The sequence below is a fragment of the Heterodontus francisci genome, chromosome 31 (assembly GCF_036365525.1).
Source record: "Heterodontus francisci isolate sHetFra1 chromosome 31, sHetFra1.hap1, whole genome shotgun sequence".
Classification (NCBI taxonomy): Eukaryota; Metazoa; Chordata; class Chondrichthyes; order Heterodontiformes; family Heterodontidae; genus Heterodontus; species Heterodontus francisci.
In genome coordinates, this window is record NC_090401.1 from 48,973,624 (window position 1) to 48,997,680 (window position 24,057).

A 24,057-nucleotide genomic window follows, 5' to 3' on the forward strand; every position below is an offset into this window, starting at 1 on the left:
GGGCACAGTTTCTTAGCTATTGAATTTAATATTCTCCTGCATGCTGCGGCTGGCTGGCCAACATAAAAGATCCCCTAAAACATTCCTGGAGATTAAAATTCGCTCGCACAGAACCAACACTGCACTGGTCAGCTCAATATAAATCCACAGAGGAACTTACAGTGTGGTTCCTGAATGAATTGCAAGAGTTACAGCTCCCACAGAGAACAGATGTCATTTGCTGCCAGGAGTAACAGTGAGTGAAAAACTGTGCCCATACATACATACATAATGCACAGTTACATTTCATGTTTACGCAGACATATATGTCTATACACATACAAAATACACAGATATAGAAACACTGCAGAAGGTGCAAAAACCAGAAAGGTTATACCTATCAAGGAAGATTGAACAGGCTTGTGACTCTTTTCTCTAGAAAAGGTAAGGCTGACAGGAAACCTGATGGCGGCCTCGAAGATAACGAAAGGGTTTGATAGGTGTAGTTACACCAACCTCAGCTAAACCTCTCTCAACCCCCGAGGACATCACAATAGGCTAAAAGTGAAGGAAGTGTTTCCATGAGCAGGGAGTACAAGAAGTAGGGAGTACAGGCAAAAGATTGTCACGAGTAAATCCAATCGGGAATTCAGGAGAAACTTCTTTACCCAGAGAATGTTAGAATATGGTACGTGCTACCTGGTACGTTTGAGGCACATAGTGCAGATGTATTTAAGGGGAAGCTAGATAAACACATGAGGGAGTAAGGAATAGAAGGTTATACTGATAGGGTTAAATAAAGAAGGATGGGACGAGGTTCGTGTGGAATATGAATGGTGGCATAGAACAGTTGGGCCGAATGGCCTGTTTCTATGCTGTAGACCTGATGTAACATATATATATATATATATATATATATATATATATATATATATATATATGATATAAACACACATACATACATTAGAGATTACATACACACATTCAAACAACATTGTGACTAACTGATTCGCACACAGAAACAAATGTGTTCAGGCCCTGCACAACTCTATGCAAATATATATTTGCATTTCTTGAACTGGAACACAACGGATGTGAAGTATTGCAAAAAGAAAATTTACCAAGCAAGCCTTTTTAGTCTTGCACTAAAGTTTTCTGCTCCACTCCCTGACCGGCAGCACCAACCCCTCACCCCCCACCAGCAATACCATTGCCACCCCCCCCCCCACCCAACTGAAACATTCCTGGAAAGATTCACTTGTTATTAAAGCTTGTTTGTATAATTGGGGAACTGTAGATTTGGTCAGAGAATCAGGCACAAGAGTTTTGTGAATTTAACATGAAATAAAACAGCTGGTGGGAAAACACCCAGGGCACTTTGCAAAGTTAATTCCGGAAACCAGAACTTTCACTTAAAATCACACGCCGGTTGGGGGTTTAGGATTTGTGGTAAATTTTTTAAAATTACATTGAAAACAAAATTCAACCAAAAATAGAACGAAATGAAGTACTTAGAGCAGAAATAACTCAGCAAAACTCAAACTCAGAAAGTATTAGGATTCCAAAAAAGACTAAGTTACACAGTCAGACAGCAATCAATGCAACCCTATTGTAAATCAACAATACCAGTTAAATATTCCACAGCACTTATGGTAGTAGGTACATAAAGAAATAGAATGGGGCTGAACTGTAAACAAGTTGACATAAGCGATAAAACCCATTGTTTTTCAGACCCCAGGTCATTCATATTTGTCCTCTGTTGATTATTTAAAAAGTCATGCTCCTTACTCAGAGATATTGTTGCTTTAAAACCTGCAACCACCAACACACTTATTGCAAATAATATCCACTCCGCTCTGACATTTGTCGTGTTCAAAGCTTCTCACCCTTTAATGGGAAGAAATTTCACCCCAGAAAGAAAAGCCTTCAGCTCCTAAGCAACTAATGTTAAGGAAACACTGGAGAAGCTTATTCAGCTGGGAGGCAGCTTTGCCTGCAAGTCAAATGAGACAATTGCAGATTAACTACCAGTTTTTACTACTTACAGGAACAGGCTGAAACAGAGATCTGTTCTCAATGCGGAAACAGTTGTGTTAATGTTTACACACCGTCACGCTTCTACAGTACTTTAAAGCAGGCTTTAAAACATTAATCTTGAGTCTATCTGACTGACACGGCACATCCACAGCATGACATTTACGCATGAGAGAGGAGAGAGAAAGAAAGAAATGGAACAGATATAACTCCTTTGCAGTTTGACCCACCCACTCACTGGTCATTGAAGTGAATTTATTTAGCAACAAAATAAAAGTTTCTGTACCTGTGTGTGTGTGGTGTGACTGTCCTCTGGGTGGAATCAGCCTGAATCCCCCCCCACTCTGCTATCTCGATTCTGTCTGTGCAGTTCTGCACGGTACAGCAGTCCATGAGGTAGAAACATGACAACAAGATACTGACACGGTTTGATAGTAAAGTTACTTCACTGCACCTTATTTGGTCTGTGATGTAAGAGGAAGTTCTGCAGTCAGTGCTGCCTACTTTTTCCATTCACTACAACATTTCCTGTTGTCATTATTTTTTTTACTGCAACCCAGTCATTACAGGGAGGGAATCCTTGTGCCCTTTGCCTCGTGCTGATTTAAAGGCTGAACAACGTTGGAATTTTAAAAAAAAATTGTGTTCTGCAACTAGCACAGAAAACTTAGCAAACTTGTTGCACAGAAGAAAAACCAACAAAAAGAAGAACATTTAGTTTTTGGTGGGGCAAGTTTGATTGCTGTTCAACGGACTTACTCCAGGGGTCCCAGTTCACAAGCAGCAAATCACTGCAGATATAGCTCTGGTCAAACAGTGTTAAAGGCCAAAGGACCAATAGATTTTAAAATTGGCATTACTAATAAAAGCAGCTTTTAACTCTAACCTTTGGCATTATGAAATGTCCAGGAGGCCCATGTCTACTCCTGCCTTAGCCCATCTGCTGCTGGAACCCATTATCCTCCTTGTTACCTCGAAACTCAACTATTCCACTGTTCTCCTCATCACCCTCCCTCTTCCACCCTCCATAAGCATGAGCTTACCCAAAACTCTGCTGTCCATATCCGAAATCACACCAAGTCCAGTTTACCCATCATTTGCTGTGCTTGCTGATCTACATTGGCTCCCAGTTCATCAATGTCTTGACTTTAAAGTTCTCATCCTTGTTTTCAAATCCCTCCATGGCCTTGCCTGTAACCTCCTCCTGCCCGACAACCCTCTGGGATCTCTGCGCTCCTCCAATTCTGACCTCTTGAGCATCTTTGATTTTAATCACTCCACCATTGGCGGCCATGCTTTCAGCTGCCGGGGCCCTAAGTTCTTGAATTCCTTCGCTAAGCCTCTCCGCCTCTCTTTCTCCTTTTAAGACACTCCTGTCCTAATATCTCCTTATGTAGCTCGATGCCAACTTTTGTTTAATAACGCTCCTGTGAAGCACCTTTGAGATGTTTTACCACATTAAAGACCCTTTATAAATGCAAGTTGTTATTGTTGAAATGCTTCAGAGAAAAGCAAAAACAACCAGACGCTGAGCAGAGGTGACAAAAGAGATGGGGCAGTGACTGAATGTGTAATCATAAATGTGCAAGGTGGAAGAGGGGAAAGATATATTAAGTGGGACTGCTTAAGGGGAGACAACAACAGATTTGTTAGCAAATTGGGACTGTGCAGGTTAGGCTGTGGGTGATGGAGTTTGGACAATTATTTGTGGATGGCCCAAATTGGGAGGATGGCGAGCAGGGTTTGATCGCGGTCAAAACTGGAGGTGACAAAGTTGCAGAACTCAATATCGAGCTCACTGCCCTGGCACAATGGGACTGCAGTATGCCATCCTTCGGTAGCAAAGACAACAGGTGGAATACAAGATCATTCTTTTCCACTGAGCTCTTAAGATTAAAGAGACCTATTTTTGCTCAGGATGAGTGACCAAAGATCCAGATCCCAAAATGAAGAAATGGGTGTTTCTCTGGAAATTGTAGTCTAATTCATTGATAGTTCCCTCAGTATTGCATATGAAAGTGATGTAAAGGAACAGAACACAACCTAGTGTTTGATCACTATGTACCATCTCCAAACAAGGCATTCTGTTTGCTCTTTGTGTTCTCAAAGTCAAAGTCTGTGCCTATCATTCACATGTAGATGCTTTTTTGGCATTAGAGAAAGTGCAGAAAAGATTCACGAGAATGGTTCCAGGGATGAGGAACTTCAGTTACATAGGTAGAATGGAGAAGTTGGGACTGTTTTCCTTGGAGAAGAGAAGGTTGAGAGGAGATTTGATAGATGTATTCAAAATCATGAGGGGACCAGACAGAGTAGAACGGGAAAAAACTGTTCCCATTGGTGGAAAGATCGAGAACAAGAGGGCACAAATTTAAGGTAACTGGCAAAAGAGGCAATGGAGACATGAGGAAAAACTTTTACACGCAGCAAGAGGTTAGGATCTGGAATGCACTGCCTGAGAATGTGGTGGAGGCAGGTTCAATCGAGGCATTAAAGTGGGAATTGGATTATTATCTGAAAAGGAGGAATGTGCAGAGCTACGGGGAGAAGGTAAGGGAATAGCACTAGGTAAATTACTCTTTCGGAGAGCCAACACAGACACGATGGGCTGAATGGCCTCCTTCTGGGCTGTAACAATTCTCTAATTCTGTGTTGTAAGTGAGTGATGGCATCATAAGAATTAGTTCCTTTATACACCAGTCTGGGGATCTTGACTCTTTAGATGAGACTTCCTCAGCTGGCGTTTATATTCAGCATCAATGATACAGTGTGCCTCAGAGTAGATGGTGGCTCTGTGGACCATGCTTTCCCATCTATGGACGTCTATTTTGCACCATATTACAGAGTTGCTTTTAAGTGGTCTTTCTACCTCCTTTGCTGACCACCACTTCAATGCCAATGTGTCAAAGATCTTCTTTGGGATTTGCTCTTCAGTGACTCACACCCCATGACCTGACCATCGTAGCCTGTGCCTTCATGTACTTTTTATGGGATGCTCTGCAAAACTCATCAAAGCTTACTTTGATTGCACCAGCAGCCCCTGTCACAAAGATGGCCAACAGCAACAACATCACTGGAATGCAATGGAAGTAAAGTTCAATGGATTAGCCACGTGTTATAAACACCCTGCCCGCCCTCATCTGAATTTTCTTTCCATTCAAGTAAAAACCCTGGAATGCCCTACATATAAAACCAGCACCATCTGCATAAGGATCACAGCACTTCAAAGGAGTAGGTTCAACACCACATCTCAAGCTAGAGGTTGGAGAATAAGATTGCACTTGCTAGCGGGCCAATGCTGCAAAAATGTGAGCCCTAGGAACATTGAGTTGAGGCAGGAATAGCGGCGAGCAATGATGCAGAGGTGGAATAAATGGTGAAGCAACCAGGGGGCACAGTATAGAGCTTAGTTTGAACAAGAGATGGCACTGGATTGGAGGGTGGGGGGGAAGTTACGACCGTGAAACTGCAGAGCAAACAGGTTGGCTGTTTTCAGAAACAAACTTCAATTCAGCGTCACAAGAAAAAAGTCACATTGGAAATATTTCACGACCAGCAAAAATTTCTCGTAACGTTTCTAGCTAAAACAAATCGCGTTTGATTAATTCCAACTGATAAGTACCTAAAAATATTCATTTGCGCAGACTAATTTGTTCTAAGTTGTAAGGTCTTGAAAAATGTTTAGCCAATCCTTTTCCATTCAATTGCCCAGCACTTACAGCGAATCATGTCAAAAATGACTCATTAACATCACAACAAAGAACTTGCACCCTATGATGAAGATAATCTTCATTTAAAGCCGGCGAGCTTTCTGACTAACGGAACTTCACCAACCGTGATACCTGTTATCAATTTCCTTAAACCACTTTAAGCACAGAGAGAAAAAACTTACATACATTCACTTGCACTTGTTGCCCAGGGGTTAATCCACAATAAATACTTTTCCAAAGATACAAGTTTAACTTCTGGAATAAGGGGTGCACGTCTGAAATAAAGACCCATGCTAAAATGTTGGTCATTGAGGAATCCAGTACTGTAGGAGGGAAGCACAACGCCATTCCATGCATCATTTAACTGATCAATGATCAAATAAGCTCTTGCAGTTTGATTTCAAAAAGGTGAAAGGGGTAAAGGGAAAAAAAGTGCGACCAATGCAGAAAGGTGATGGCGTAGAAATTGTTTTTTGACTGATTTCTGGGTGTAAAAATCAGGGTCTCTGAGTCAGAAGCTTGTGGGTTGAAGTCGCACCTCAGAGACTCAAGCACAACATCCAGGCTGACACTCCAGTACACTACTGGTGGAGTGCTGCATTGTCAGAGGTGCCATCTTTCAAATAAAATGTTAAACCAAGGCTCCATCTGCCCTTTCAGGTGGATGTAAAAGATCCCATGGTACTATCTGAAGAAGAGCAGGGCAGTTCCCAATATTTATTTCCAAATCAACATCACTAAATTCAGATTTTCTGGTCAATGCCACATTGGCTGTCACCTTTCCTACATTGCAACAGTGACTGCACTTCAAAAGTACTCCATTGGTTGTGAAGTGCTTTGGGACATCCTGAGGTCACGAAAGGAGCTACAGAAATGCACGTCCTTATTTTATCTGTCACAGCACTGGGACCACTGTGTCCTACTGAGTATTTGATGATCTCAGTATATATTCTTCCCTGTAAACTCTATTCTTGTTCCCAGCTAGATGTTTCTCTAACTCATTTGTTTTTTGAAATGTTCTAGAATAATACAGTAAGTGTTTAAGTAGTGTTATCAGATGGTCTGCTGGAAGATATTGAGGGAATTCAGTATTGAAGAGAGGTGCAGTAGGCACTCTTCTCTCCATTGGCTGCATTTCCACAATAACGTACTGTATTATGAATAATGGGATAAGGCAGAGAAGGTGACAGGTAATATATATTACTTTGTGACATGCATGCCTTCTAATCGATGTAAAACAGAGTGTGGAAGGTAATCGTTCACAGTTCTGGTAGCAATTGGTTAACTGATGAACTGACTGATTCTTGTGGGTCTTGAGGGTAAGCTAATATCACAGGAATTAAAACAGTCATCATCGAAGCCTCTGGCACACCGTCTACCATACAAGAAGCACCGAGCATACAATATAATCAATCACTTAGCAGTAGGCTATCCTGCCTCTAGGAAGCTATTACAAGCTCTGTGCTAAAGTGTAAAGGGAATCCACAGGCATCACTCACTGCTTCAGTACTAACCTCAAAACATCCTGAATATAAAATTCACCTTCCCTAAATTTACAGAAGATGGAACATGGCCTTGAGAAAGCTCTTCTTCCACATCTGGACAACATACAAGATGGAGAATGTTATCCAATGGATGATGCTCCTTTGACCTCCAATCCATCTCTCTCCATTTCTATTTTAATACTATTTGGACAATGCTCCTCACAACTTCCCTTCCTCATGAGCCCAGACTATACCATCTCACATAATTGTGATCCTTCCTACACACTAGCTCCAGTTCTTACACTTTTGGGGTGAGATGTTCACCCGAGGGTCCGCCTACCCTCTAAGGCAGATATAAAAGATCTCAGGTCACTATCTTCATAGAATCAGAATCATAGAAATTTACAATGCAATACAATACAATACAATACAAAGGAGGCCATTCGGCCCATCATGCCAGTGCCAGCCAACAAGGAGCCATCCAGCCTAATCCCACTTTCCAACTCTTGGTCCGTAGTGTCTAGGTTACAGCACTTCAAGTGCATATCCAAGTACTTTTTAAACGTTATGAGAGTTTCTGCCTCTACCACCCTTTCAGGCAGTAAGTTCCAAATCCCCACCACCTCTGGGTGAAAAATCTTCCCCTCTAAACCTCTTACCCTAAATCTATGTTCCCTGGTTACAGACCCCTCAACCAAGGGAAATAGATCGTTCCTATCCACTCGAGCTAGACCCTTCATAATTGTATACATTTCAATTATGTCTCCCCTCAACCTCCTCTGTTCCAAAGAAAACAATCCTAAGCTATCCAATCTTTCCTCAGAACTAAAATGCTCCAGTCCAGGTAACATTCTCTTAAATCTCCTCTGTACCCTCTCTAGTGCAATCACATCTTTCCTATAGTGTGGTAGCCAGAACTGCACGCAGTACTCCAGCTGTGGCCTAACTAGTTTAGTTTAGTTTAGAGATACAGCACTGAAACAGGCCCTTCGGCCCACCGAGTCTGTGCCGACCATCAACCACCCATTTATACTAATCCTACACTAATTCCATATTCTTACCACATCCCCACCTGTCCCTATATTTCCCTACCACCTACCGATACTAGGGGCAATTGCTAATGGCCAATTTACCGATCAACCTGCAAGTCTTTGGCATGTGGGAGGAAACCGGAGCACCTGGAGGAAACCCACGCAGACACAGGGAGAACTTGCAAACTCCACACAGGCAGTACCCAGAATTGAACCCGGGTCGCTGGAGCTGTGAGGCTGCGGTGCTAACCACTGCGCCACTGTGCTGCCCCACTAGTATAAAACTAGTGTTTTATACAGTTCCAGCATAACCTCCTAGCTCTTATATTCAATGCCTCGGCTAATAAAGGCAAGTATCATGTATGCCTCTTCACCATCTTATCTATCTGTCCAGCCACCTTCAGGGATCTGTGGTTATGGACTCCTAGATCCCTCTGTTCCTCTACACTTCTCAGTATCCTACCATTTATTGTGTATTCCCTTGCCTTGTTAGCCTTCCTCAAATGCATTAACTCACACTTTTTCCAATTAAACTCCATTTGCCACTGTTCCGCTACCTGACTAGTCCATTGATATCTTCCTGCAGTCTACAGCTTTCTTCTTCATTATCAGCCACATGGCCAATTTTTATATCGTATGCAAACTTCTAAATCATACCCCCAACGTTCAACTCCAAATCATTGATATTTATCACAAAAAGCACGGGACCTTGTACTGAGCCCTGCGGAACCTGACTGGAAACTGCCTTCCAGACACAAAAACACCCATCAACCATTATCCTTAGCTTCCTGACTCTGAGCCAATTTTGGATCCAACTTGCTACTTTGCCTTTGATCCCATGCGCAGTTACTCCGTGACCAGTCTGCCGTGTGGGACCTTATCAAACACTTGCTAAAATCCAAATAGACTACATCAAATGAGCTAATCTCATCGACCCTTCTTGTTACCTTTTCTAAAATTTCAATAATGTTAGTCACACATAACCTTGCTTTAACAAATCCATGCTGACTATCTTTGATTAATCCGTGTCTTCCCAAATGAAGATTTATCCTGCCCCTCAGAATATTTTCCAATAATTTTCCCAACTCTGAGTTTAGGCTGACTGGCCTGTAATTACTCGCTCTATCCCTTTCTCCCCTTTTAAACGACGGTACAATGTTAGCTGTCCTCCAGTCCTCTGACACCACACCTGTAGGCAGAAAGGATTGGAAAATGTTGGTCAGAACTTCCATCATTTCTTCTCTTAACAGCCTAGGATACATTTCATCTGGGCCTGGGAATTTTTCCACTTTCAAAGATGTTAAAACTTTAGTTCTTCTTCTCTCGCTATGTTAATTTCATTTAATATTTCGCTCTCCTCTTCCCTGATTGCAATGTATGTGTCGTCCCTCTCTTTTGTGAAAACAGACACAGAAGTATTTATTATGAACCATGCCCAGGTCCTCTGCTTCCACACACAGGTTACTATTATAGTCCCTTATTGGCCCTTCTCTTTCTTTAGTTATCCTCTTGCTCTTCAGGTATTTATAAAAAATCTTTGGGTTTTCCTTGATGTTACTGCCAAAAAATTTTTCATGCCCTCTCTTTGCTTTCCTAATTTCCCTTTCCTAATTTTCTTTTTCACCCCTACACTTTTTATACTCATCTAGGTTTTCTGTAGTATTGAGTAAAGGCCTGCTACCTGACCCGGACCCGATGGGACCCGACGACGTGTCGGGTTCGGGTCGGGTCGGGTCGTACCTCCGGGTCCGGCATTCGGGCTCCGGTCAGGTCAGGCAGGATCAGACACGCTCTATCACAACCTCAGGTAAGTGACTTTAATGTTAATTTACTTTTTGGACTTTAAAGGTGGTTTTTCTACAGTTATTTCAAGCTTGTGCAGGTAAGGAACAAAGTGAAAAACGGAAGGTAAATTAACTGATGGTCGGGTTGGGCACAGGAAAAAATGGAAGGACTCGGGCCGGGTCGGGCTTGGGTCGGATGTGGTTCTGTCAGGTTTGGGTCGGGTTTCATTTGCAGACCCGAGCCGGCCTTTAGTATTGAGCCCTCGGTATCTGTCATAAGCTTCCCCTTTTTTCCTTTATCCTCTCTTTCAAACCCCTTAACATCAATAGGGCTCTGGGTTTGTTCATCATACCCTTTTTCTTTAAGAGAACATACTTGCTCTGAACCCCCATTATCTCTTCCTTGACTGCCTCCCACTGATCTGGCACTGATTTACCTTCAAGGAGCTGTTTCCAGTCCACTTTAGCTAAATCACATCTCAGCTTACTAAAATTAGCTTCTCCTCAATTGAGAACTTTTATTCCTGGTCTATCTTGGTCCTTTTCCATAACTGTATTATGATCACTTCCACCAAAGTGCTCCCCAACTGATGCCACTTGCAGTGTCTAACAGATACCCTGCAGGGGTTACCTAAACAAATCAGTAAGCAAACCTGGAACCTCTTGGTTTGTGTGACTAAGTGCTGCAACAGGTGATGACTTGCCTACTAGGCATTTGGGGAGCCTTATTTTTAAAATAAAAATAAAAATTGGAATACCCACATTCTAATCGAGCCTATTAGCACCTGCAAGAGAAAGGAGGGAGCCTTTGTCTGAACGGTTCCATTGCAAGATCCACACCCAAAATGTAAACTGTTCCCTTTCAAACCTGTTGCCATTTTTCCAGCATTTACAGTTCTACAACTTGAATGTAGATAATTCTGGGGATATGGGGGGTGGGGTTTATGTGTGACCCAGGAGGAATAGTGACAGGATTGCACCTCCTTCTGGTTCAAGTAGCACAACTGAAGACACAAGTCACTTTTAAGGACTAGTTTTCCAGAATTTCTGAGCCTAGATAAATCAGCTTGCTACTTAGAAACGGGCTGCAGTTCAATCATTTTCCTGCTGTTGAGAGTTTAGGTTCAAGTGCCCACGAGGGTGGTGGAAGCAGAGACAATCAATGATTTCAAAAGGAAATTGGATAGGCACTTGAAGGAAATAATATTGCAGAGCTACAGGGATTGAGCGGGGGAGTGTGACTGACTGGATTGTCTTGCAGACAGCTGGCATGAACTTGGGCCGAATGCCCTACTCCTATGCCATAAATGACTCTAAGTTCCACTCCAGATACTTCGGGCTGGATTTTGGAGGCGGAGGTCCCGAAGCCGGGCCAAAAAGGCAGGGGTTGGGGGGGTGGGGCGGTGGGTGGGGTCGGCTCTCCACTCTTTTGAAATAAAAGTTTCAGGAGGCGGGATCCCCATCCCTTTAAAAACGGGGATTTAATCTCCATGTGCTGCCAGTCAATCAGAGGGCCAGCAGCACAGCGGTATCGGCAGTGCAACTGGGAGTGGTGGTCACTGCCAGTACTGCAGAGGCCTCAGGTCCAGGCCCAGCACTGGAACTCCGGACAAAAGGTAGGTGAGGCAGGGTCGCCAAGGCCAGTCTGGATGGCCCCAGCGAGGGGAGGCTGGGGATAGTCTTGCAGTCCAGGGGGAGGGGTTTCCCTGGGGATGAATTGGTTCCCGGCAGGGGTCCTCCGTGGACCACAGGTTGCCCATGAAGGAGAGAACCCCCCTGCCCCCACAACTCACCCAAAAGCCCGCAGGGAGAACGCCTCATGTTATGTGGTGACGTCCCCATGTGGCGGAGGCCGCCCACCCGCTGCTGGTAATATTTCAGCGGCGGTGGGAAGAGGCCCTTAATTGGCTATTGATTGGCCACTTAAGGGCCTCAACTGGCCTCTGGGCATGAAGGCCACCATGGGCCATTCCGTTCCCAGAAAAATCACTTGGTGATGGGCTGTCCGCCCCCTCCCCCACCCCTGTCGCAATACTCTGTGAACCCCCACTCCCCCGCCTCCGATTCCACCTCATGGGGCCACACACAATCCAGCCCTTCAACTCAAAATCTAGGCTGACAGTACAGTACTGAGGGAATGCTGCACTGTTGGGGATGCTGTCTTTTGCATGAGATGTTAAACCAAGGCCCTGTCTGCGCACTCAGGTGGATGTCAAAGATCCCATGACACTATTTTGAGGTATAGCAGGGGAGTTCTCCCTGGTGTCCTGGCCAATGTTTCTTCCACAATCATCATCACTAAAACAGATTATTCATTCATTATCACATTAATGTTTGTGGAAGCTTGCTGTGCGCAAATTGGCTGCTGCATTTCCTACATTGCAACAGTGACTACACTTCAAAAAGTACTTCACTGGCTGTACGGCGTTTTGGGATAGCCTGAATTCGTTCTTTCTTCAAATGCAAATGGTACTTGGATAACATCCAACCATGTTACTACCTCTGAGATGCCAGGCCCAATATTCAAGTATCTAGTGGAAACTAGAACATTGAGAATTGGGTGACTGGCTGGGTAAGGCACCTTCCTTTTGTGTGACTGGTCTGGATGAGACAGAGGATCTGCTGTCCATCCCCAGGTCATTGTTATATATATTTTGGCAACCAGTTCAGTCTAGGTTGGCAGACATTTGACAGCTGGCTGGCAGACATTTCTGGAGAAGCCATTAGTATTGAGGAGCAAAGACAGAGTATTATATATGTGCACAAATTAATGAAGGTGCAGGGAATGTTGAGAAATCAGTTAATAAATCATACGGGACACCGGGCTTTATAAATAAGGGCATAAATTACAAAAGCAAGAAAGTTATGATAAACCTGTATAAAACATTGGTTCGGCCTCAACTGGAGTACTGTGTCCAGTTCTGGGCACCACACTTTCGGAAGGATTTGAAGGCATTAGAGAGGGTGCAGAAAAGATTCAGGAGAACAGTTTCAGGAATGAGGAACTTCAGTTGTGTGGATAGATTGGAGATGCTGGGGCTGTTCTCCTTGGAGAAGAGAAGATTAAGAGATTTGATAGAGGTGTTCCAAATGATAAGGGGTCTAGACAGAGTAGATGGGGAGAAACTGTTCCCGTTGACGGAAGGATTAAGAATCAGAGGAATTCGATTTAAGGTGATTGGCAAAAGCAAAGGTGACATGAGGAAAACCTTTCTACGCAGCAGGTGGTTAGGACCTGGAATGCACTGCCGCAGAGTGTGGTGGTGGCAGATTCAATCAAGGCCTTTAAAAAAGAATTGGATAATTATATGAACAGGAAAAAGTTGCAGGGCTACAGGGAAAGGTGGGGGAATGGGTCTCGCTGAGTTGTTCTTGCAGAGAGCTAGCAAAGACCCAATGGGCTGAATGGCCTCCTTCCATGCTGTAATCATTCTATGACTCTATTATCCAGCAGCCCCTGCTGCAGCTGTTTAGAGTCATGTAGAATGCAGTGAATGGGACTTCTATTATTACTCTTCCCTCAAACTTGACACCCATTTTTACTTTCTCGATTAGCTTGCTATCCTCCTTATTTCAAAGTGCCAGCAGCTAGAAATTATTCATGTCAAAAAATATTGCATTTCAAATGCATAGATGTTTGGCTTTTTTTTTTTACGAGCTTTATTTTTTCTTACATACACTCCCAAAGAATGTGTCACTTCTACATTGCAAGATGGCAAATGGAGTATAATGTGGGAATATGTGAAGTTATCCACTTTGGCAGGAATAATAGTGAAGCAGCATATTATTTAAATGGAGAGAGATTGCAGAACTCTGAGGTCCAGAGGGATCTGGGTCTGGGAGTCCTGGTACATAAATCACAAAATGTTGGCATGCAGATACAGCAAGTGGTTAGGAAGGTAAATGGAATGTTGTTGTTTATTGTAAGGGGAATGGAATATAAAAGTAGCGATGTTTTGCTACAGTTGTATGGGGTATTGGTGAGACCACATCTGGAGTACTGTGCACAGTTTTGGTCTCCTTATTTGTGAAAGGATATAAATGCGTTAGAGGTTGTGCAGAGAAGGTTCACTCGACTGATATCTGGGATAGAGGGGTTATCTTATGAGGAAAGGTTGGAAAAGTTGGGTCTGCATCCATTGGAGTTTAGAAGAATGAGAGGTGATCTCATTGAAACATATAAGATTCTGAGGGAACTTGACAGGGTGGATACTGAAGGGATGTTTCCCTTGTGGGAGAATCTAGAAATAGGGGACAGTTTAAAAATAAGGAGTCGCCCATTTAAGGCAGAGATGAGAATGATTTTTCTCTTAGAGGGTTGTGAGTCTTTGGAACTCTCTTCCCAGAGAGTGGTGGAGACAGGGTCATTGAATATTTTTAAGGCAGAGGTAAATTCTTGACCAGCAAGGAAGTCAAAGGGTATCGGGGGTAGGTGAGAAAGTGAAGTTGAGGCCACAATCAGATCAGCCATGATCTTATGAAATGGCAGAGCAGGCATGAAGGGGCCAAAGGACTACTCCTGCTCCTAATTCATATGTTCGTATGTTTTACAAAGGAGTGTTAGGAGACAAGTTCACAACCTTAGGTCATGTTACTGAGCTGGGCACGGACTTTGGGGAAATAGCTAGACATTGGGCAAAGACTTTTACCCACATCCAGCAGGCAAATAAATTGCTCTGGACTGGAGTCTTGCAGCTTTGTGGTAACTCTTGATAGTAGATATGCGAGCAGGTTCGGAACATTAGATTTGGAGGCGGGCATTTAGTCCCTCGTAACTGTTCCGCCACTCAATGAGATTGTGACTGGTCTGAGACCTTACTCCATATGTCCGCCTTTGCCCCTGTATCCATTTATACCTTTGGTTAACAAAAATCTATCAATCTCAATATCAAATTTAAAATTAACAGTTGACCTAGCATCAATTGCCATTTGCAGAAGAGAGTTCCAAACGTCTACCACCATTTGTAATTCCTGATTTTGCTCATGAAAGGTCTGGCTCTAAATGTTAGGCTATGTCCCCTAGTCCTAGACTCTCCAACAAGCAGAAATAGTTTCTCTCTATCTACCCTATAAATTCCCCCTAACATCTTGAGAACTTTGATCAAATCACCTCTTACTTAACCTTCTAAGTTCCAGGGAATATAACTCTAAGTTGCCTGTCATAGTGACATTCAGAACAGCAGTAGGCCATTCAGCCCCTCAGAGTTGCTTCACCATTCATTCAGGTCATGGTTGATCTACACCTCAATCTCCATTTACCCGCCTTTGCTCGATATCCCTTGATACTCTTACCCAACAAAATCTATCGATTTCAGTTCTGAGGGCTCTAGCTGAACCCCAGCATCCACAGCCTTTTATGATGAGACAGTGTTCCAAATTCTACTACACTTTGTGTGAAAAATTGCTTCCTAATTTCGTTCCTGAATGCCCTAGCTCTAATTTTATGATGTCCCCTTGTTCTTGATTCCTCCGCCAGAAGAAATAGATTCCCTATATCTGCCCTTTCATATCCCTTTAACATTTTCAACATAAATTCATTGTTCATTCCACTAGCTGGGGCAGCTCAGTTGTTTGAGCACCTGATCAGGACTAAAAGCTTCAAATCCAACTGAGCCTTTAATCTTTCTGATGTCAGCCAATTGAGTTCAGTGTCTTAGGATATAAGGGGAAAGCAAGCACTTGCTGCTCTATCACAATGCTCAGCAGTGAGACAACAGCAAAACATACTAAAAAATGTCTCTTTTGAAGACCAATTTCCATGGCTTAATATTCTGTCTCTCTCTGGGGTAGATTTTGACTTTGTGCGACAGCGTAAAATGGATGAAAGCCAGTCAACAGCTTGTTATACTTCTTTCGCCATTTTTATTTCTACTGTAGTCACCCATTATCACCCACTTTACACTACAGCAGAGTTTGGATCTCTCTGTGTCTCTCTCCTTTTCCCTTACTCTCTATCTCCTACTCTCTCTCCCTCTCCCCTTTCCTGCTCACTCCTGAATCCATCCCTCTCCCTCCCCCACATTCTCCATTTTTCTCTCCCCCTCCACATCTCCCTCACTCACTCTTTTTCTCCCTCTCTCTCTTCCCTTGACCACCTCTCCCTCACTTTGCCTCTCTCTCCTTCACTCTCTCCCATTCTCCCTCCCTTTCTCTTTCTCCCTCACTGTCTCTCTCTCTTTCCTTCACTCTCTCTAACCCTCTCTTTCTCTCCTCTGCCACCTATGGAGAGCATTAAGAGAAGAGAAAATAAATCTCGAAAAGGAGACAAAGTTATTTTCCTGGGAGATGCTGCAGTATAAATCATTTAATAGGTTAGAACTGTAATCTTTATGCTTGAAACTGATTATGATAATAGTGCTATAAATTTGCCATCATTATTTGGCTCAGTTTTTCTCATTTTATATACTTTCTAACTTTCAAGAAATAGTCTTAAAACAGTTTCGGTTGGCTGTAATTCCAAGTTCTAATTATTTTTCCATTGTGTCATGATAACTGCAGGCTACAAGTCAACTGCAGCTTATTTCAGAGCACTGCACCCTTTGAGTGTGCAGAATTGGAAATGCTCCACAGAAATTCTGACCTTTAGTGGCCTGTGAAGTACACAACCTGCAGAATTCTGCCATCCAAACTGACTGGAATCATTTATCATTAGCTCTCAGTAAAAGGAAAGACTTGCATTAAAATAGCGCCTTCTAGGACTGCAAAGAAACACTTTTTAGCCAATGAAGTACTTTTGAAGTGTAGATTTTGTACTCAAGTCCCTCGAGTGGGACTTGAACCCACAACGGTCTGACTCAGAGGCAAAAGTGCAACTCACTATGCCACGGCCAACATAAAGAAGAGGGAAAAGCGTTCAACAATGTGCTTTTCATGACATCGGCTTACATGTCAGTTTCTTCAGACGGAACCTGTCCCCAACAGGGTATTGGCAGAGGATGAATAATGTTTGTAAATAGGGCAACTGCCTATCACACATTATCTTAATAATGCAGCCAATTAGACAGATGCCTCACTAATGTGCCTTGAATTCAGCAGCTACGCACTGGTCTGTTTGCAGAATTGTGGCCCTGTGCCAAAAAAATGCAGTGGGAATCTCATGACCAAACATTTTGCTGAAAAGCCATCTCTGGGGAGCACTTTTCAAAGTGTTTCAAAGATTTACATTTATTGAGAGTTTAGGAATAAGCTTGCAGTTGGTGTCTGAGGTTAAGATTTAGAGGGTCCAGAATTTGCTTGAAAATCAGCACTGAGCCTGGTGCACAGGCCGGATGGAGACATTTCTGAGACAGCAGGAGGAGAAAGAGAAACAGCCTTAAAAGAAAGAAATTATATATTTTGTTCACGACTTCAGGATATCCCAAAGTGCTTTCTAGCTAATGATGTACTTTCTAAAGTATAGTCATTGTGGACATGTAGGAAACACATGAAATCTACAATATAACTGCAAGTCTTCCTTTCTGACTTGTAATAAAGTATAAATGTCTCCCAATTTGAGGAGAATGACCAAACTAGGGAGGTTGGTGCAACTATTATCTAAATAACAGTAGTACAACTGAGCTGAATAATATTGGCTGGAGATGTAACACCTACCCTTTTACCTCCTCTCGCCTCAGCATCCAAGACCCTAAATACTCCTTCCAGATGAAGCAGCAATTAACTTGTAATTCTTTCAATTTAGTTTACAGTAATCACTGCTCACAATGCAGTCTCCTCTACATTAGGGAGACCAAACACAGATTGGGTGAACACTTTGTGGAACACCTCCACTCAGTCCACAAGCATGACCCCGAGCTTCCGGTTGCTTGCCATTTCAATTCGCCACTGTGCTCTCACGCCCACATTTCTGTCCTCGGCCTGCTTCAAGTGAACATCAACGCAAGCTTGAGGAACAATATCTTATCTTCCGATTAGGCACTCTACAGCCTTCTGGACTCAACAATGAGTTCAACAATTTCAGACCATGACCCCCATTTTAATTGTATTTTATTTTACCATGTGCTGGTCTTAAATCTTGTTTTTCATGTTTTTGCTTTTGAACAGAGCTGTTCATTATTCTGCCATTAACACTCTCTCTGGACAAATGCTTTGTCTTTTACTATGGCTATTACTACTCACTTTGCCTTTTGTCCCATGACATCTTTGTCATTTAATCTCTCCCACCCTCCTTACTATCACAGACCTTCCCTTTTGTTTTTCCTCCCCTCCCCCCTTTCAATGGCATAAAACCCATCACATTTCTACCCTCCTTCGGTTCTGTAGAAGAGTCATATCCCAATCGAAACATTAACTCTGCTTCTCTCTCCACAGATGTTTAGTTTAGTTCAGTTTAGAGATACAGCACTGAAACAGGCCCTTCGGCCCACTGCGTCTGTGACGACCATCAACCACCCATTTATACTAATCCTACACTAATCCCATATTCCTACCACATCCCCACCTGTCCCTATATTTCCCTACCACCTACCTATACTAGGGGCAATTTATAATGGCCAATTTACCTATCAACCTGCAAGTCTTTGGCATGTGGGAGGAAACCGGAGCACCCGGAGGAAACCCACACAGCCACAGGGAGAACTTGCAAACTCCACACAGGCAGTACCCAGAATTGAACCCGGGTCCCTGGAGCTGTGAGGCTGCGGTGCTAACCACTGCGCCACTGTGCCGCCCTAAAGGCTGCCAGACCTGCTGAGTATTTCCAGAACTTTGTTTTTATTTCAGATTTCCAGCATTTGCAGTATTTTGTTTTTATTATATTGGCTGATTGTTCATCCCGTGGACTCAATGTTCAAATACATTTCACACAGCTCCAAGCACCAACATTAACTCTCTTCAACAAACAGAAGAATTAAAGTTCTTTTCCTCAATTGAAATTTCTCACAAAGTGGAGAGATTTTCTTTACATTGAGCTTTTTTTTTTTGAGTCATTAGTTCCAATGTTTTCTGTGTAGCTTTTTCCAGCAGACTGTTTCCGACCAGTAAGTGGAGACTCGGTGAAAATATTTCCGTAAAAACGTCAACAGCAGCAGCCCCAATTTTTTTTATTTATTCATTCACGGGATGTGGGCATCGCTAGCAAGGCCAGCGTTTATTGCCCATCCCTAATTGCCCTCCAGAAGGTCGTAGTTCTTGAACCACTGCAGTCTGTGTGGTGAAGGTACTCCCACAGTGCTGTTCGGTAGGGAGTTCCAGGATTTTGATGAAATGCTGATAAAGGAACCACAATATCAATCCAAGTCAGGATTGTCTGTGACTTGGAGGGGAACTTGGAGGTGGGGTGTTCCCATGTGTCTGCTGCCCTTGCCCTTCCAAGTGGTAAAGGTTGAGAGTTTGGAAGGTGCAATCATGGAAACCTTGGAAAGTTGCTGTAGTGCATCTTGTAGATGCTATACACTGCAGCCATCATAAGCCAAAGATTGAGGGAGTATTTGTAATTTTTTTGTAGCCACTTGGGTGAGTGGTTTTCCAGGCCATTTCACAGAACAGTTAAGAGTGAACCACATTGCTGCAGTTATGGAGTCACACAGACCAGACCGGGTAAGGACGGCAGGTCTCCTTCCCTGAAGGACATTAGTGAACCAGTTGGGTTTTTAATGACAATTTGACAGCATTATGGTCACCATTACTGATATGAGTTTTTTTTAAATTTCAGATTTATTTAATTAACTGAGGTCAGATTCATAAAGTGGCACGGTGGGGTTATGGACTCATGTGTCCAGGATTATTACTCTGGGCTACTAATGCAGTAACATAACCACTATGTTACTGTACCTGTAGAAATGTTGACTAGCAGCACAGAGAATATCCAAAACTAACAAGCAAATGGTGGGAATCTGAAATTAAGTTGGAGGATGCCAGGAATATGCAGGAGGTAAGGTTGCAACTGAAAGAGATAGAGTGAGCATAGCTTTTCGGGTGTAACTCTTTGATGGAGAGTCACTCCCAAAATAAAATGAAGTGAGTACTGAGATCATTGTATCAGCCAATGAGTTGGAAACACGTCAGGATTCACAGCAAATAGCTTATGTTGCAGCAAACATAGTCTATTTACTCAGCTAACAGACTATTTAAACAAAGTCTCTACGAACTACGGCAAAGTGAACTCATGAATGAAACTACTGCAAAGTCTCCCGATAAAAGCAGGATTATTTCTCCAGCAAAATGCAGTGAGTGGAGGATAGTTACAAATTATGTTCATAAAATTAATCCCAGTCTCTTACAGCCTTTATGGAGGCGATGGGGGTCTCGGCTGCTGGATGGAGAGTTGGTGAGAGACCCATGCTGTCTCCTTTGGGGAAGGCCCGCCATATGATAAGCTAATCAGGCAATTAACGGCCCACCAGCAACCCTTTCCTGGGATCAGGATCCCAGAGGCGGGAAGTCCTGCCTGCTGAGAACTGTCGGCCAATCAGAGGCTGGCAGCTCCACTGGGAAGGCAGTGGCTGCTGCCAGAACGACACCCACTGGAGACCCAGGATCACAGAGCAACCCAGGCCAGAGGTAAGTGATGGTGGGAGGAATTTCTCAGGGTGCGGGTCACGGGGGAGGGAGTGTGACAGCAAGGGCGGGGCTCTCAGTGGCCCCCCACTTCCCAATGCCGGGTCCCCTGATGAGGCACTGAATGCATCTGAGCAAGGGACTCAATCCCCGCCGGAAGACTGCAAGCAACCCCACACGAATGATACCAGCGGTAGCAGGAAGAGGCCCTTAATTGGGAATTAATTGCCTCTTAAGGACCTCAATTGTCAGTGGGGCGGCAAGGCCTTCCTCAGGCCTTCCCACTCTGACTTAATTTGGGTGGAGGCGGAAAAGTGGCGGGGTGCACAGGGCACTGAACATGGGGGTGCATGAAAGCCAATCCTGGCACCAGCCCCATCCAATGTCCACACATGCACACTTTCCAGCAGGAATCACTGGTTCAGGATATAAGAGCAAGAGTTTTTCTGCACATCTGTGTACCTCGCTGCACTGCATGCAAGCGGTCCTGATGAATAATCACTGGCGGTAGATTGGAAGCTCAGCAAAGAAACTTGGGTTTTATATTCAAAACTAAGAAAACACAATACAAAGTCCAGTATGTAATTTACCTAGGGTGATGACTGTACATATAGTGTGCAGGTGGCTTTATTGGTTATGGTGTGGTGTGATAGTAGGAGAGCCACATTTAGAGCTGGCCACAGCATTACCTAAGCACTTTCAGCCAGGGTTGCTAGATCAGGATTAGGAACACTGGCTGATTTTGCCTCCCTTCTCAACCCAAGGTGTTGACGCCAATTCCACAGCTGTCAGCTGACTCATCAGAGCAAGGATGGAATCTGGGAGCTTCCAAACCCCTGTGGCTCAGCTACTCACCTCACCTCGCCCTCACCAGCGAAGCCATGCGGGAAGCCACGGTGAGGCTTCATTACCAACACGCAGTCCCATCGAGCACTCTGCCGCAGCTGTTACACTCAACTTTCAAAAAGCCATCCTCAATGTCATCCTTTCAATTATTTTGAATTGAAAATAAAAACCCTGGTAGGAACAGATACAGGAGACTGGATGTAAAAGCAGTTCACTGCAGGCAAAGCAGGAGCAGGCTTACAGCAAATATAATCCTTGTTTCCTTACTATTCCGTGTGAGACTGCCCCATTCCAGCCGCCCGAGCTGGTCATTTCTATCCGAAAACCTTTCCTAGAGACCTTGTGATTCCTGTTATTATAAAGGAATTGAAAACTCCAATTGAAACAAAACCTCAGTATGTTGACGGTCCCACCACACTAGCTGCAGTACCAAATGAAGAATGTTATTTTAGCTGTAACCGGTTTAGTTACAGTCTATAAAATCTGTGTGTCTAACCCCATGAGATAACCTATAAAGCCATCTGCACACTATAAGTACAGTCATCACCCTAGGTAAATTATAAATTGGACTTTGTATTGTGTTTTCTTAGTTTTGAAAAAAAAAAACAAGTTTCTTTGCTGAGCTTCCAATATATCGCCAGTGATTATTCGTCAGGACTGTTTGCTTGCGGTGCTCACTGTAAAGGTTCATATACATATAGAGTTTCCCTATTTGGGCGTGGCAGCGAAGGGCTGTTGGCACTCATGGGACTACACCCCAATAGGGAGAGACAACAAAAGGGCTGTCGGCACCCATGGGACCATATCCCAATCAGAAAACAACCAAGGGCTGTTGGCACCCATGGGATCATACTCCAATCACGACACAACGACAGACTGTTGACACCCATAGGACCGTACCCCAGCAACAAAAGGGCAGTTGGTACCCATGGGACCACACCCCACCAATCAGCCAGCACCTCCAAAAAGAGAGGGAGAGGAGAAATAAATTGGTTAAAAAAAAAAGGTGGCAAGGAAAAGGAAAGCTATTTGCGCTGGATTCATACAAGTTGGTCAGATACAGCTCTCGCGTGTACCAGTTACAAGGATAGTTGAGTTTGGGTTTGTCACATCCCTGTTATGTTGCTCTGGGGGTGGTCAGGCAGTTCCATACAGGGAAGTTGGGAAAATCAGTGCGAGATTCCACTGGCATCACAAATCACTCACCTCCTAGCATTTACTGAGGCTTTTGCAGGTCAATCCATGCCAGTCTTCTACTGCAGTGTAGGCTGAGGTGAGGTGAGGTGTGTAGCACTGGAAGAGGCAGGATTACCTAGAGGATGGAAAACAAGGATAAACTAATAAGGTACCTAAACACAGCATTTTTTTTTGATGGAGGTAGGATGCAGGAGAATAGATGAAGGGATTTCTGACCAAGTTACTGTGGATGAGTATCCTACATTAAAGACCTTCAAACTATGGTCCACAAGACCTGACAATCCACTCATGTAGTCCAAGATATTTAGTTGTGTTTGTGCTTGAATTTCACAACCATTGGTTTGGGCCTGGAAATTTGCTGGAATGTTCCAAGCATTGCTGCCTCACTGATAGACAAATCTCAAATCACAACACAAGATCTGCAAGCATCAGCAGCTTTGAGGTAAGTGCAAATTAACGGGGGCATGGATTTTAAACTATGTATGTGGCCGACGATGGCTCATGCTTTGCATCAAAGCAGACCACAAAGACAAAAAGCTCAGGCTACACTGCTCTACGTAGCAAATTTCCTCATCTCAGTTAAGCAGTTCATCCCAGCTCAGTTACAAAGCACTTCCAGCAGATTACAAACATTGGGAACTGGCATCATAGAATCATACAACACAGGAGGCCATTTGGCCCATCGTGCCTGTGCCAGCTCACTGAAAGAGCTATCCAATTAGTCCCAACCCCCCTTCTCCTTCCTCATAGCCCTGAAAAATGGTTCCTTTTTAAGTATTTATCCAATTCTCTTATCAAATTAATACGAAATCTCGTTCTACCACCATTATGCTCCAACAGGTTTGATGTTTTGCTCTATCTGCATGGTATTTGGTGGAGTTCACTTCAGGAAGGTTTAGGCCTGACATGCGTTGTGCAGTTGCTTACCCATCAAACCCCATTTACTCACCTTGTCCTTTAATGCCCAATCTGTCTAGAAATGCATCTGCTTAAACTCCATTATACTGTCCTCTCCCATGGCCTTCTTTATAACTTGTTGCACAATTCCAGGTTTTGCCGACCCCCGCTTCCTCTTATAATCCTTATTTTCAACTAGTGCTATCTTGCATTGAACTTTCTGCAATATTGTTTCCTGTGGATAACTTAAAAGTTATTATCTTCTGCCCTCCCCCCTCACTACACCCGTGCCACTAAAAATGTGCGGTATCAGATAATTTGAATGAAGTAACTTTGAATTAAGAGTCGACGATTTGCCTGGATCAACTTTGCTAACCCTCTTCACAGCCTCGAGTCTTCAGCAAACTCAGTCAGCGAGGAACTCCTTCTCCTTAAGAGAGTTACAAGGTTATTTATAAAAAGACAGCAAACCGAAAGGCCCTCCCATGACTCATTCTGATGTAATGGTTTACAAATAATCACCGACTTGCTTGCGTGGAACCTGAGGTTTGTTTTTGTGGGACTTAATACAGATGGAAAACAAAACCTTTGCAAAGATAAT

The 24,057-nt window shown here is 43.5% G+C and overlaps 1 protein-coding gene across 7 annotated transcripts in view; it reads right to left on the minus strand.

The window, feature by feature from the left end:
- Positions 1-24,057, minus strand: part of LOC137347240 (transcription factor HIVEP3) — a 388,796-nt gene that overhangs the window by 110,169 nt on the left and 254,570 nt on the right. For 3 of the 7 annotated variants that reach the window (XM_068011522.1, XM_068011523.1, XM_068011524.1), the window contains one exon: positions 22,569-22,674. The exons of 1 other annotated variant lie outside the window; for it this stretch is intronic. The gene's annotated coding sequence lies outside the window, so the exon portion shown is untranslated. Of the gene's footprint in view, positions 1-2,299; positions 2,424-22,568; positions 22,675-24,057 lie in introns of those variants that run through there. 3 more of the 7 variants (XM_068011526.1, XM_068011527.1, XM_068011521.1) reach the window with 1 other exon arrangement.